We start from the raw sequence: 6,000 nt of genomic DNA, 5'->3' as shown, positions 1-6,000 counted from the left end.
CAACACCAATTACAAAACCATACTACAAGTGACTCGTCACTACTACTATTAGTTTGGTTTTGGTAATACTTGAGGATAATTTTCTTTTAACCTCAATGTATGTAATGAAGATGAATATTTGAATGTTTTAATATTCTTTATATGGATTTGGCTATATTAATGATACAATGATGATCTCATATTGTTTTTGCATTGATAATGATATGATAACATTGGATAGTGTTGCCGTATAGTAGTTCAATGAGTTGGTTAGTTGTAGGATGAATAATAGCTTCAAGTCTATGATGTCAAATTATTGAAATTATTATAGTCCTATTGTAGAGTTTTTGGATACTTTCTATTTTCACCCAAAAAGAAATTTATTTATTTTGAGTGGAGTACTATAAAATAAATACATGCAAAAGAAACAGCCCACTTTTGCATAAACAAAGATTGTACCCAGTGCTTGTGTTGCTCATCTTCTCTACTTGTTATCTCCTCTATCACGTACATGTCTAGCACTTTGACTATAGAGGTGTGCATGCCTCCTCAATCTCTACTCTCTCTTGATTCATGCATTTTCTTGTTATTTTGCAAGTGTGCCATGTTTTAATTGCTATAATCACATGTCTAGTCTATACAAGTTTCAAATGATGTTATCCAATCCCCAATGTAGATGTTTACAAATGAGTATGCTAGAGGTATGACAAAATGCATGGGTAAAATTCATGATCGTACATTGAGTGCAACTTTATCTAATCATACTCATTTAGGTTACCATCATGTTTTTTAGGCGCTATCTAGTATCTATATTGAAGAAGAAGCTTTTCCAGGTAATGATGCACAAAATTCAAAAAATTGGTTGGCTACAATACAATCTGAGTATTCTTCTATTAAGAAGGATGCCATGTGGTCTTTGTGTGACTTGCCTCCTAATAACAAAGATATTGGTGACAAGTGGGATTTAAACTTGTAACATTAGCCTAATGGTAGTGTCGACTATAAGTCTAGACTTGGTTTGAGTACCAATGGTCTTCCTTGGTCATAAGTCTTGGTAGTTGGCAATAGCAAATGGTTGCTACACCCTCATTTTGCATGTGGGGGGCAACCCATTGTGGGTGTATTTTTAAAAACCATCTTTGAAATTGAAGGGGAGACAAGGTGCACAAAAGAAGGTGCTACAAGTCCTAGCCTCAAGCAGGGAAAGTGCAAGAGAGTTCTCACCCTAGCAGGAGGGCAAAGAGGTCAACAAGGAAGGAAAGATCTCATCCCACAAAATTTGTTTCTCTTGATAAGAAGAGGAAGGAAGAATCCTATCAAGCATCACCATCACTTAGTAGGAACAAAGCTTAGGTTGAGATGCCTAGTAGTCTTACAACCATATGGTAGACTCCACATGTTGAGAGGAAGCATTCTTTTTTCATGAACAAGATAGAGGCTATAGAGGTGTACAATCTTAGTGATTTTGGTCTAGACCCTAGGATTCTTTAAGAGGAATCTTTCTCAGATACAAAATGACTGTAGGTATCGATGAAGGTGACTAGTAAGGTGAAGTGCAAGACTATGAAGAGGGAGTATTGGAAGAAATTTTACACATTGTTTACACTTATGCTCCAAGAACCTCTTAGAAACTATGGCATGTAAGTCATGAAGATTTTTGTGATAGCTTTCATATATGAGCACCTTAGAGGGCCTGTGAACTTGTGAGTATTTGCAGAGAGTATTGTAGCCAACATGGAAGCATGAGAGTTTTATATGAGACTTTACTTGACATGATGTCTAGTTAGAAGAAACTTTGAGTGGTGCAACAACTAGAATCTTAGGATAATTTTAGTGAGGAAGTGACACGATGGAAGGATGTCCTAATGCCCTCCCATTGATAGTGATTCCAACTCAATCTTTCCGGTTTGTACCCTTTCTAGGTCTACAGTCAAAAGTTCTAATGTTAGACATGAATGATGTTTTGTTGAGAAGATAGTCCTATCCAAAGATCCATCTAGATGTCAGCACTTTCCTATGGCATAAGTATGATTGTGGCACCTTTTTCATGCCATATGCATTTGAGTTTGTTTGGGAATGTGGTGGAATGTTTCATCTGTGCCTATGGTCAAGTTGTACTATGAAAAACATCCAAGTTGTCAGTGAAGGATTTCTTAAGAGGGTAAGAGAAATTGTCCCAACCAAAGTCTGCTAAAATGACTTTCAAATCATTGATTTTAGATAACTACATAATAGTAATGAAAACCAATGTTTATGAAGGGAACTATTTCCCTGATATCACAAAAAACTAGAATGACTTGTGCCCACTCATTGATGCAATAATCATCTTAGAGAGTAATTGGGCTAGATACTCTAGGAGTGTTGCTAATACTCTAAATGAGTAATTAGGTTATCTACTATGGGATTCTTGCTATACATATAGTGCAAGAAGTGCTTGACCTACTCTACAATTGCTTCAAGCTCATAAAAATTTTATCTATTGTGAAGAGACCTCTTCTAAAGTCATAAGAGCAAGTCTTGCAATGTGAGAAAGAAAGAGTAAACACACTCAATAGTTATAATAGAAGAGGGTAGAGAAGGAGAGAATCTCTTCATTGCATCAAAATAGATTACAAACCAAGTTTACAAGCCATAAAATCTTGATCTTGTAGTTGAGGAAAAGAGATCTCTTCTTAGAGATTAGTTCAAAATCTCTTTCACATTCTACAAAGTGATATATATACCTAAAGATGCAGACTAGTTGTCTTACAAACAATTCAACGGCATCGATTTCTCCATTGTTGCCCATTATCACTGTCATCCAGATCTACATTTTCAGCTCTACTTTACGTAATAGATTTGTTGCATTATACATCCAAGATCTATGTTTTTGCAGTCAATTTTCATCCCTTCATTCCTTTCATATTGGGAGCACAAATCAGCCCCAAAACTTACCCCTTGCTGACCATCAATAATCCCACATTGAGATGGATCCAGTGGTGCATCAAGTTAGTCCCAAAGGTGCCTCTTTCTAAGGGGTTACCATGGAAACATTCCATTTATGCAATCATAAGAAAATACCACATCCACAACGGTGTGGGGGGACCCTTGAGAGGCTTGGTTAGGACCCATCAAGTGTCATTCTCCTCTTCTCTCTCTCTTTCTCCCTCTACATATCTCTATCACTCTCTCTCATTCCCTCTCATCATGGAAAGGAAAAGGAACCATCATTCATGCTAAAAGAAATCATTGAAGCAAGGAAATAAGTAAAGATTTTTGGAAGTGTAAGTTCTAGGTCTTCACCATATTCAATTTTGTTGCAACTGAAATTGAAGCTCCTCCTTGAATAGGATTGCTTCTTCTACTACTTTTCCAATATCTTTGAGACTTGTAACATGCACATGAAGGGATCTAGCCTCTCTCTTTTTCTTTGATAACACACAAAACATCTTTAGAGAAGCTCTGTGGATCGTTTTACCTTTGACTAAAACCTTAAATTTTCAAACAACTCATTTTGATAGCTCCCACCTCATGCCGAGTGGGGCTACTAGTGGCACTAAAGAGCATGTTATGAGCGGTTTTACCTCTAGGTTCACTAGTGTGTTTAAGTGCTTATTGAAATGTGTGTGTGTGTGTGTGTGTGTGTGTGCAATGCAATGAGCGGTTTTACCTCTAGGTTCACTAGTGTGTTTAAGTGCTTATTTTGTGCTTTTGATGGTTTTTTGAGTGAAACTAAGCATGGAGAGAGGTAAGTAGTCCTTAGGAGGAGCCAAACGACCCCTCATTCATCATTTTAGGTGAAGTTGAGAGGTGGAAAAAATTGCAATTTCTCACCTACCCGACTATGACTTTTGTAGGTTTTGGTGTTGGAAACCTATTGCCTATAGCCTAGAGAACCCCAATCTCAAATTTCATGTCATTTGTAGTTCATTTAACACCTATATGACCATTTGAGTGTTACTTAGACCGCACGAAAACTTAGGCATTTTTCACTTAGTTGCTTCCTTGCTTGAGGGTGACACCTCAATGCATTGCCATTGGGGCATTGCATTCAACGTTTCCATGTTCTAGTCAGGTTGGATACATCCTTTGATTGAAATATTTATGTTGGTTTGAATTCTCACTATGCTGCATCATCCAATCACGTTATCTGCCAACATTGGCACCGTTGTCGGGGACATAGAACTTACACTAGCAAAGGAGGTCGTTGTGAGGTTCTTCATTATCCAGTGCCCAAGTGCTATAATTCATTACCCTTATCTTTATGTAGGATAGTTAGTGAGGCTTGTTGATTTCTCAGGTAGACTAAAGAGCCGTGCATTCTCTTTTGGTTGCCTTGTAGGTTAGGACGATCTTAGTTGTTGATTTTAGTGCATTGTGCATTGAGTCCACGCTTTGAATCTTATTGTAGATTGTGTTTGGTAGACGATTATGGTAAGTAGGGACTAGATTAAAAAAATTCTAGCACCTACCCCACTATCACTTCTTTTTACTTCCTTTTGTTATTTTGCTATTTAGATTAGGTGTAGGGCTACGTAGTAGTTAGGTTAACATTACATTTTGGAGTTGCCTGGACGAGCCAAGGTTGCTTTTAAATGCCATATTGCAACTTTTGATGGTAAAAGTCATTGAACAGACAAGAAGTGTGTATAACCTAAAAACAGAGTGTGTGGTTTGAGGAATTCTTGCTCATACACTTGCATGCACTCTAGAGCATATCTAGAAATTGTGGTTAAATTTAGAGTCATCAGTTGTGGCCAAGTCAGACTTGAAACTTTGGACAGAGGCCAAAAATTGATCATTTCAAGTCATACAGGGTGTCATTTTGGGAAGCCCTAGAGATAAACAAACCATAAGAGGTGACCAGGCTCAAATCAGATCCCAGTGACAGCTATCGTGATTGTTGCCACCTATCAATTTTTCATAGCCAAGGCATACCAGTAGGATCCTTAGACTCCATACTTGCCAAATCCACCTTCCATAAGTCAAAAAGTTTCAAAAGTTAAGTAAAACCAGCCAAATTTCCTAGAAGTGACCAAGCTCAAGGAGTTAACTTGGCTTTTGACAAGTCAAAATCCAAAATTGCAAGAGACACATAGGTGCAAAAGGCTATCTAGGTGATTGGGAAACCACTAAAAGTGTCAGAAGTCCAAAATTCCACAAAAGCGAGCTATTGTGAAGTTGTGATCCATGCCAAATTAGGACCAGCTTGGTGGCATTTGATTCCTAGCAATGCAAGGATCCCAAATATACATTCTTTGACCCATTTGGATCAGTAAAATCCTCTCTAATCACCTAGAAACTAAATGTCTAAGGACAACTTCTGATAATTAACCCAACATCCATCAAAAAGTGTCAAAACACTTCATACAAGGTGTCGAAAGACTCACCAGGTGAAGACCAACCAGCAAGAATTGACTAGACTAAAAAAGATCACTAGTGTCAACTACTGCGGTTGCTGCCATCTGGCCCAACGCTGGGAAATTTTCCCCTACCAACTTGTAGGCCATCTTGCCAAGTATCTAGAAATACCTTGGTTGAATCAAACAAACTCCAGAATCACTCTCAAAGAGCTTGTAAAGATTAGGCTTTGTTTTGTCAAATTCTTGACCTAGGTTTTAAAATTTTTGCAAATTTTTGAGTTTTAGTAAAGATTTTGGAGAGAAATTTGGACTAATCACTCAAAATTCCAAGAGGCAAAGTGCTTGATATTGTGTATACACATATCTAGGGTATCAAGAGCATGGGTTGCACAAAGAGCTAGCTGATCTCGGGTAAAAGGTTGAGATTTTTCAGAGAGTGCCTGTCTTTTTTCATGTAATTGAGATCACGCAAGTATCTTCTGAGAGAAGGTAGAATAACAATGGACCAAGGGAGTCTAGTTTCAATAGAAGAGAGTGTAAACCACTAATCATAGAAGAGGGTAGTGCTATTGACACCTCTTTCGACAAGTCATATCATTGGATGGCTAACCAACAACTAGGAGGCTTCCATTAGCAAGGGAGTAGGGGTAGCACCTCCCTAACCCTTTTGAACAAACCA

This window comes from Adiantum capillus-veneris, chromosome 16 (genome assembly GCF_014529385.1).
Source record: "Adiantum capillus-veneris isolate H3 chromosome 16, ASM1452938v2, whole genome shotgun sequence".
Taxonomy (NCBI): domain Eukaryota; kingdom Viridiplantae; phylum Streptophyta; class Polypodiopsida; order Polypodiales; family Pteridaceae; genus Adiantum; species Adiantum capillus-veneris.
Note: the sequence above shows the minus strand (reverse complement) of the source record.